Source organism: Schistocerca serialis, chromosome 7 (assembly GCF_023864345.2).
Source record: "Schistocerca serialis cubense isolate TAMUIC-IGC-003099 chromosome 7, iqSchSeri2.2, whole genome shotgun sequence".
Lineage (NCBI taxonomy): Eukaryota > Metazoa > Arthropoda > Insecta > Orthoptera > Acrididae > Schistocerca > Schistocerca serialis.
Genome location: NC_064644.1, coordinates 502758333 through 502769089, shown reverse-complemented (window position 1 = coordinate 502769089; position 10757 = coordinate 502758333). Strand labels below are relative to the sequence as shown.

The 10757-nt window shown below is 42.0% G+C and overlaps 1 non-coding gene across 1 annotated transcript; it reads left to right on the top strand.

Moving 5' to 3' along the window:
- Positions 1–10470: 10470 nt before the first annotated feature.
- Trnas-uga (transfer RNA serine (anticodon UGA)) lies at positions 10471–10545 on the top strand. The gene has a single exon. It is a non-coding gene; the product is annotated as a tRNA-Ser (tRNA).
- The last annotated feature ends 212 nt before the right edge of the window (positions 10546–10757 follow it).

Here is a 10757-nt window from a genome sequence, read left to right as displayed (position 1 = left end):
TTGGAACGCCGAATTAAGTTCTGGAGCATTTAGTCCACGGTTCGTTGGCTGAGAAGTCGTAGACATCGATTGTGCAGTGCCGTTGTCGAAGTGGCGGCCTGTGCGGTGTAAGTCCTCAAACCACTACCCGTCAGTTGTAACCAATTCCCTGTCCACACCACATTACTTTGGGCTCTGGTCGTCACGACGAGCAACTTCCTTAGTTCACAAAAATGGTTCAAATGGTTCAAATGGCTCTGAGCACTATGGGACTTAACATCTGAGGGCATCAGTCTCCTATAACTTAGAACTACTGAAAGGTGGCTACACTGAGCCACAGCGCCAGAGATCGCGCCAGAGAGTATTGTTCCGCCGCCTCCACTGGTGTGATTATTGAGAGGTAGCGGCAGGCAGTTCTTGCCGAGAAGTTGTGGTGGGCACTGCTTGTCGTGAAGTCGGAGTGGATATGTGGTAGTAGGGAGTGTTTGTTCCATGTTTTATGCAGTTATTTGATGCGAGAGATAGCAGATGTTATTCTAATGAAGATATTCTAATGATCAGAGTGCATTTCGTCAATATATATGAAGGTAAAAACCACTATGTTCTTTTATTATTTGTGTGTCTCAAATAATGCATCATTACAGGTTCAGTCAACAAAGCATCTGGCTTGTGTTCTTGTATTAGAGTGTAATTCTGGTTTTCTTGAGTAATTATGGTATTTTTATTTCCTTTAGTTACTTCAGTATAAATGGTACTTAAAAATTCTTGTCTTGTTGAAGAAGAACCGTGCCAGATGTGCGTTGAGTCATACTTCCACATACAGAACAGTGATACTTGTGCTTGGTTTAGTAGGTTTTATAGTTGCTGGGGACTTAATTAATTGTGTTAACGAAAATTTTCATTTCATTCTTTGTTGTTGTTCTAAGCAGTCAGATTGCGTAATAACACTAGTCAGGGCCAGTCGTTTATGAGACACAGCGTAATCGGACTTACAGCTACAAAAAATAAAAAGTATTTTCATCATATTTAATTAAGCCCCCATGCACGTGGCGACCGCTGCTTCGGATCATCCCTTGAAATTCTTCTGATTGTAAAAATAGTAGACTGTAGTATTGTTGTAGTAATTTGTAGTTCAGTAATTGTAGTTTATGTTGCATGTGTAGATTTGGTAATTGTCATTCTTCTAATGGTATTTTTTTTCTCAGAATTTGATTTGTTGTCTTGTATACGCGTTTGACCATCTAGTGCAATTATGTCAATTGTTTGTTAATCGTGTTTGAGGGAAACATTTCATGTGAATGGTATTATTGGAGATAAGGAGTCCCTGTGTGTAATTTTCGTACAGTGACGAATTTTTTGTATGTTTTGTAAATGATTACGTGGTCAATGAAGAAGGCAAAAATGATGAATAGTGAGAATGACGAAATTGTTAACATGGCGAACTCGCCAACAGAGGAAAACAGTGTGATGAATAATGAAGTGGAAAACAATTTAATAGGTCGGGAAAATAGCCCGGAACCATTTCAAAATTTTTCTCAATCAGAAAATTCACAGAATCTGAGATTAACGACAGAAGATTCTGGAATAGTATCGAACACAGATAGCCTTATGGCTATGCAGAAGGAAGTTAGTTTTGCGGGAAATGTTAGGGGCGAAAGGAATTTCGAACAAGTTAATATGGAGCAGTTGATGAGTGTAATATTAAATTTTCGATCTGAATTTAAAACAGAGATGGGAACAATTAAAACTGATATGGGAACAATGGAAACACGGTTAGGATCTGAATTAAAAACAGTGGCAACACGTTTAGAAACAGAGATGGAAACACGGTTAGATTCACGAATAGGGACATGTTTCAAAAATATGAAAGATGAATTAAAGAAAGAAATCAGAGAAGAAGTACAACCGATTTTGAATGCTCATAATAATAGATTAGTTGCAGTAGAGATTAGACAAAGGGAACAGGATAGAGAACAGGAAGAAAGAGATCGCGTGATAGTACAGAAATTTTCAGAGTTAAATTTACAACGTGCAAAAGATAAGGAAGAAATATTTGAGAGAATCGAGGAATCCGTACCGAATGACAGAATAAATAATCTAACACAACAATATGAACAGATATCTACTAAATGTGTTAATACTGAAACGCGAGTCGCGACACTTACGGAAGACGTAAATAAACAGAAAGAACAAATAAGTGACTTATCGGAAAGAGTTGAGGAAATTTCAGATAAACTGACAAATCTTAGTTTACATGGGGACAGAGATTCGGATGATACAGCTCCATTACCATTTGCAGAAACCGAAGAGTACCAGAACATAAATACGCATGTTGAAAATCAGGGAAAATTTAATGAACGCGTGAAAAGGGAATTTGAGGCATTAAAAAAGCAAGTCAAACAAATTGAAGGCGAAATTGTAGGAAAAGACAGTAGAAGAAATTTAGAATCACAGATACCAGAGGGGTTTGAAGAAAATAATTTGTTTCATTTACGGGATGTAACAAGAGAGCGCCAGGCGTGTGAATTTAACAATAATCGTCATTGTGACTGGGACAGACGGGGTAGATCTTTGTCGCCACGAGGCGAAAACTTTGACTATAAACACTTTTTGACTGTTCGGAAATTTAAGATCTTCCGCAATTCGAAGAATGACATACATCCATGTGCATGGTTAGATCAATTTATGTACGCACTTCCACCAAATTGGCCACTAAGTCACAAACTGGAATTTATGTGTGGATATTTAGAAAACGAACCGGCGACGCGGATGCGCGCACTCATTAGAGATTGTAATAATCTGAATGATTTTTATCATGCATTTCTATCGGCATATTGGTCCGAAAACACACAAGACAGAGTCAAACATAGTCTGATTATGCAGCGTAACTTTAAACAGTCTGAGTTCCGCACACCAGCGGAATATTTTGAAGACATGATTCGAAAGAATCAGTTCCTTTCCAACCCTTACAGCCCGACTGAATTAATTCGCATTTGTTTAACTAAGCTGCCACAATCCATAAGACAAATTGCTTTATCCGGAAGATGTAAAGACGACATTGAGACTTTTAAGACTTTGTTGCAAGAACTTGAGTATGACAACGATGACGGGACCTCTTGTAACTTTTTCAGTAACAGTAATTACAATAGATTTTCAGAGAAAAGGGATAGTGGTCGGAACGGACGTTATAGCGGTAATTTTGAGAATGACAGACGTAACAGACAGGACAACAGATACCAGCCTTATGACAATAACAGACGTTCTAACAGAAATTACACAGACAATAGCGGTAATTCGTACCGGAATGATCAATCATACGGAAACAGTAATTGGTATCATCAGGACAGAAATTATTCATACAGTAATAGAAATTCTTACTACAGAAATAACCAGGGTAGTAGATACAACAATAATTTCAGAAGTGACAGTCGAAATTATACAAGAAGTAGTTATGCAGACAGACAGGAAAACAGAAATTTTAATAACAGACACAACCCAGAATTTGCATCTAACAGACAGGAAGGACCTAATTGGCATCCTCCACGTGACAGAACTTCAGAGAGACAAGTGCAAATCGTAGAAATTGATCCGCGAAATGACGCGAATAATCAAAGACGTGACGCAAACAATCGACAGTGACTTGTAGCTTCGGCTTCTGGCAGCAATATAGACGGTTCAGAAAGTAATGACACTACGACTTTACACTACGTACGCCTGGAAGACATGAGAGACATTTTGTTAGACGAAAAGGAAAATAATGTAGACGCATTTTTACATCCTGTTATTGAAGTATGTGTGGGTAAGAATAAGTTCACTGCAGTTTTAGACTCGGGGAGCCCACTGAACGTCATTAGTGAATCAGTTTTTCGTATATGTGAAAGAACTATTGCCTGTCCTGTGTTACCTATTTCTAAAACTACAATTCGAGGAGCGATTTCTGGAAAAAGTGTGGAAGTCAAACAACAGACCAATTTAAATCTCATTTGTCAAGGATACGAATTTTCTGTTAATTTTGTTATTGTTCCATTACTCAGTACCCAAATTATATTAGGTATGGAGTTTCTTAACGCACATAAGGCAATTTTGAACTTTAAAGAAGGAAGTGTAAATTTGACTGTTGCCGGAATGCCGAAATGTTTGAAATTTTTCGAGTGTTTAACAAGATCTGAGTCAGATACAAAATGTTTAAGGTTTCTTACTTCTGATGTTTTCGTTGAGCATTATGACGACGATGTGTTCATTCATGACAATGACAATCGATACAGAGACGCGATGGAAGATATAATTAATAGCGAAGAATTAATTAATGAAAAGGTTAAGAAAGCTGAAGTGCCAGATGACGTTGCAAGAGAAGAGCTGCACCACATTTTGACTTCACATGCTACAGTGTTTAGTCATCATACAGGAACTATACAAGGCTTACAATATTTATTTAAAGTAAAAGAACACACACCATTTCGCGGGAAAACGTACGCTATTCCTTTGGCTTACAGAGACAAGGTTAAGAATGAACTTCAGTACATGTTAGATCAGGGCATTATTGAGCCTGCAGTCAGTCCTTATACTAGCCCATTACACGTTGTTCTTAAAAAGGATGGGTCAATTCGTTTGGTTCTGGATTCCAGACAGATAAATAACATCATCATTCCTGAAACTGACCGCCCACAAAATTTAGATGAACTTCTTCAACATTTTCATGGAATTAAAGTTTTATCCACGATTGATATGCGCGCAAGTTTTTGGCAGATAGAACTCCACCCTGATTGTAGAAAATATACTGCCTTTTTAGCCTTTGGTAACTGTTACCAGTTTCGGAAATTACCGTTTGGACTTACTGTATCTTCAGCAGCATTCATTCGTAGTTTAAACGAAATTTTACCTGTTTATCTTCGTGACAATATTACTTCATATGTTGACGACATTCTTATTGCTAAACATTCTTGGAGTGAACACAACAAAATTTTAGATTCATTGTTACGTATCTTTGCAAGAGTTGGCATTACAGTAAACTTGGAAAAATCTGAATTTGGTCGTTCTCAGGTGAAATTTCTCGGTCACATTATTTCTACAGAAGGTATTCTTCCTGATCCAGAGAAATTAGACGCCATTCGTAATTATGCTGTTCCTACTACAAAACGTGATGTTCGTAGTTTCCTTGGTGTCTGTAATTTTCTTCGACGCTTTGTTAGATTGGACGATTTGGCCACACCTCGTTTATGTGAACTATCTGGAAAGAAGTCTAATTGGTGTTGGGATGAGGAAGCTCAGTCAGAATTTGAACAGCTTCGTGATGCTTTAGTTGCTGCTCCACTTCTTTCACATCCGGATTTATCTAAAGAATTTTGTTTGGCAACGGACTCATCATACAAGGGCCTAGGGGCACACTTATTTCAAGAAATAGAAGAAGACGGCGTTGTAGTCCAGAAAACTATTGCATTTGGAAGTCGTGTTCTTTCTAAATCAGAAAAGAATTATTCGATTACGGAACTTGAAGCTTTGGTTGTTGTTTGGGCTTTTACAAAATTTCGGACATTTTTGTTTGGTAGACATACTAAGGTTTACACCGATCATCGAGCTCTGGAATTTCTTATGTCAACAAAATTAACTCACGGCAGATTGTCACGATGGGCGTTGTATCTACAGGAGTTTGATTTTGGTATTGCTTACATACAGGGTTCTTCAAATATTGTTGCTGATGCTTTATCACGTGCACCTGTGGGTTTGAAACAAAGTGCTGAAGAGGACTGCATAGAAAACAATTATTGTTTGATGTATATTCAAGGTGTTGCGTTTGAGAACTTTATTTCGTCTTCGCTCCAGGACATCGCTAAGGAGCAAAATAAGGATCCAATTTGGAATGATATTAAGGAGAAGTGGAGGAGAAAGGAAAGCGTGGCGATTAGACAGCATTATTTAGTCCGCAATGACATTCTTTTTAAACGAAAATCGGTCGACAACTCTGTTTGGTTAGTTTGTATTCCTGATGAGTGGGTTAATAAGCTGATTTGGTATACGCATTTCAGTTATGCACACTTTGGTCCCAGAAAATGCTTTCACAAATTACGAGAAAATTGCCACTTCAGTAATATGGAAAAACGTATTCGATCTGTTCTGGCCAAATGCAAATTATGTCAAAAGGCTAAGCCGCCAACAGTTTCTCACAGAGCACCGTTGTTTCCTATCATTCCAGCGAAATTAAAGGACATGGCTGCAGTCGATTTGTTCGGTCCAGTGGTTCGTTCTACTAATGGTTTTGCGTACATTTTCGTAGCAGTGGAGTTGACATCAAAATATGTGTGTTTTACACCGTTACGCAAAGCAACAGCTCGTTCAGTATCTAACGTTTTTATCAAACATTTTCTTAAAGAAGTTGGTCATGTTGATAAGGTTATATCAGATAATGGATCACAGTTTCGTTCTAAAATTTGGCTTCGTACTCTACAACGTCGTAAAATTAAACCAATTTTCATTTCACTTTTTCACCCTCAATCTAACGCTTCAGAGAGATGGATGAAGGAAATCAATAAATTGTGTCGTCTTTATTGTCATCAAAATCACAGAACGTGGGATCAGTATCTTCCTATTTTTCAAAACATTCTGAATGAACTCTCTAATGATTCAACTTCTTTACCGCCTATACTGGTATTAAAAAATAAAGCACCGACAAATCGCATATCTGAAATCGTTCCTATTCCGCCTTCACGGAAACTGCGGCATTCTGAAGTTGTCAACCTGGCTCTACGAAATATTGCATCTGCGGCTGCTAGAAGAGAGAGATCAGCTAAACGTCCGGGTCGTTTAAAAATCTTGTCAGTTGGTCAGAAGGTGTTAATTAAGTCTCATCGTTTGTCTCACAAAGGAAAAGGCTTGTGTCGCAAATTTTTTCTGCTTTATAACGGTCCATATAGAATTCGCAAAATTATTCATGATAATACTGTTGAAGTAGAAACTCTTAAATCACGACGCTCTAAGGGAATACATCATATATCTAACGTAAAAATTTTTGTGGAATGACATACTTTAGAGAAACTCACAGCTACATGTAAACATGCGGAGAGTACAAGGATACCGCGCTGTGTTTTGGCGGCGGCACATACTCAAAGCAACAGTCAAGTCTGCGCGCCGCACGAGGCAGTCGTTGACCGCAAACAATTGCTTCCTACGTCACACGCCTACAGCTGATCGAGCGCTCAGTGCGAATGCACTGACAGCCGTAAACAAATACACAGTTTAATTTCTCCGATTAAATTCAGTATAAAGCTATAGTGACTTGATGAATTATGTTATTAACGTTCAGTATTTTTCAGGATACGGTTCTATAAAATACACTCCTGGAAATTGAAATAAGAACACCGTGAATTCATTGTCCCAGGAAGGGGAAACTTTATTGACACATTCCTGGGGTCAGATACATCACATGATCACACTGACAGAACCACAGGCACATAGACACAGGCAACAGAGCATGCACAATGTCGGCACTAGTACAGTGTATATCCACCTTTCGCAGCAATGCAGGCTGCTATTCTCCCATGGATGCGATCGTAGAGATGCTGGATGTAGTCCTGTGGAACGGCTTGCCATGCCATTTCCACCTGGCGCCTCAGTTGGACCAGCGTTCGTGCTGGACGTGCAGACCGCGTGAGACGACGCTTCATCCAGTCCCAAACATGCTCAATGGGGGACAGATCCGGAGATCTTGCTGGCCAGGGTAGTTGACTTACACCTTCTAGAGCACGTTGGGTGGCACGGGATACATGCGGACGTGCATTGCCCTGTTAGAACAGCAAGTTCCCTTGCCGGTCTAGGAATGGTAGAACGATGGGTTCGATGAAGATTTGGATGTACCGTGCACTATTCAGTGTCCCCTCGACGATCACCAGTGGTGTTTGGCCAGTGTAGGAGATCGCTCCCCACACCATGATGCCGGGTGTTGGCCCTGTGTGCCACGGTCGTATGCAGTCCTGATTGTGGCGCTCACCTGCACGGCGCCAAACACGCATACGACCATCATTGGCACCAAGGCAGAAGCGACTCTCATCGCTTAAGACGACACGTCTCCATTCGTCCCTCCATTCACGCCTGTCGCGACACCACTGGAGGCGGGCTGCACGATGTTGGGGCGTGAGCGGAAGACGGCCTAACGGTGTGCGGGACCGTAGCCCAGCTTCATGGAGACGGTTGCGAATGGTCCTCGCCGATACCCCAGGAGCAACAGTGTCCCTAATTTGCTGGGAAGTGGCGGTGCGGTCCCCTACGGCACTGCGTAGGATCCTACGGTCTTGGCGTGCATCCGTGCGTCGCTGCGGTCCGGTCCCAGGTCGACGGGCACGTGCACCTTCCGCCGACCACTGGCGACAACATCGATGTACTGTGGAGACCTCACGCCCCACGTGTTGAGCTATTCGGCGGTACGTCCACCCGGCCTCCCGCATGCCCACTATACGCCCTCGCTCAAAGTCCGTCAACTGCACATACGGTTCACGTCCACGCTGTCGCGGCATGCTACCAGTGTTAAAGACTGCGATGGAGCTCCGTATGCCACGGCAAACTGGCCGACACTGACGGCGGCGGTGCACAAATGCTGCGCAGCTAGAGTCATTCGACGGCCAACACCGCGGTTCCTGGTGTGTCCGCTGTGCCGTGCGTGTGATCATTGCTTGTACAGCCCTCTCGCAGTGTCCGGAGCAAGTATGGTGGGTCTGACACACCGGTGTCAATGTGCTCTTTTTTCCATTTCCAGGAGTGTATTTAAGAACTTCAGGTAAATTCTGTGTGTCTCCGACGTTAAGAGGATTTGCTATCGAGAAATTTTCAGGAAGAATGTAATTTCGAAGAAGAAACTAATAAACTAAAAAGGGTAACTATTAATTGAGTTCATTTTTTCAGATAACATATTTCCACTTAGGTACGTACTTTAGACGTAATTTGCTGCTCGCGATTACGTGATTCATACTTTGTGCTAATTTCGTGTTCTATGAATTTACGTGTGAAGCGACGTGCTTGCGTACATTTTCTGATTTTTGTCAATGTTTTATTAATGAACAGGATTGTTATTTGTACATATTATTCATCGCTTAGCTGCACTGCTTTTTCACTGATGCCATATTTTTTAATTATGTGCCTGCTGTGCTTATTTATTTAAATTATAATTGTAACCTGATTTATTGTGCTGATGTGTTTAGGTATGTAAGTTATACTTTGTGATTTATCTGCTTGCGCCTTCATGTTTACTTATTAAGATTACATATGAACATTTATTTGCTTATGCTGATATGATGCTAATGACCTGTTTGCTGCTATGCGTATGGATTGCATATTTATACATTTCTGTTTGTTGAATGAGATTTTCACTCTGCAGCGGAGTGTGCGCTGATATGAAACTTCCTGGCAGATTAAAACTGTGTGCCCGACCGAGACTCGAACTCGGGACCTTTGCCTTTCGTGGGCAAGTGCTCTACCAACTGAGCTACCGAAGCACGACTCACGCCTGGTACCTACAGCTTTACTTCTGCCAGTACCTCGTCTCCTACCTTCCAAACTTTACAGAAGTTCTCCTGCGGACCTTGCAGAACTAGCACTCCTGAAAGAAAGGATATTGCGGAGACATGGCTTAGCCACAGCCTGGGGGATGTTTCCAGAATGAGATTTTCACTCTGCAGCGAAGTGTGCGCTGATATGAAACTTCCTGGCAGATTAAAACTGTGTGCCCGACCAAGACTCGAACTCGGGACCTTTGCCTTTCGCGGGCAAGTGCTCTACCAACTGAGCTACCGAAGCACGACTCACGTCCGGTACCCACAGCTTTACTTCTGCCAGTACCTCGTCTCCTACCTTCCAAACTTTACAGAAGCTCTCCTGCGAACCTTGCAGAACTAGCACTCCTGAAAGAAAGGATATTGCGGAGACATGGCTTAGCCACAGCCTGGGGGATGTTTCCAGAGTTCGAATCTCGGTCGGGCACACAGTTTTAATCTGCCAGGAAGTTTCATATCAGCGCACACTCCGCTGCAGAGTGAAAATCTCATTCTGGAAACATCCCCCAGGCTGTGGCTAAGCCATGTCTCCGCAATGTCCTTTCTTTCAGGAGTGCTAGTTCTGCAAGGTTCGCAGGAGAGCTTCTGTAAAGTTTGGAAGGTAGGAGATGAGGTACTGGCAGAAGTAAAGCTGTGGGTACCGGGCGTGAGTCGTGCTTCGGTAGCTCAGTTGGTAGAGCACTTGCCCGTGAAAAGCAAAGGTCCCGAGTTCGAGTCTCGGTCGGGCACACAGTTTTAATCTGCCAGGAAGTTTCATATCAGCGCACACTCCACTGCAGAGTGAAAATCTAATTCTGGAAACATCCCCCAGGCTGTGGCTAAGCCATGTCTCCGCAATATCCTTTCTTTCAGGAGTGCTAGTTCTGCAAGGTTCGCAGGAGAGCTTCTGTAAAGTTTGGAAGGTAGGAGATGTGGTACTGGCAGAAGTAAAGCTGTGGGTACCGGGCGTGAGTCGTGCTTCGGTAGCTCAGTTGGTAGAGCACTTGCCCATGAAAGGCAAAGGTCCCGAGTTCGAGTCTCGGTCGGGCACACAGTTTTAATCTGCCAGGAAGTTTCATATCAGCGCACACTCCGCTGCAGAGTGAAAATCTCATTCTGGAAACATCCCCCAGGCTGTGGCTAAGCCATGTCTCCGCAATATCCTTTCTTTCAGGAGTGCTAGTTCTGCAAGGTTCGCAGGAGAGCTTCTGTAAAGTTTGGAAGGTAGGAGATGAGGTACTGGCAGAAGTAAAGCTGTGGGTA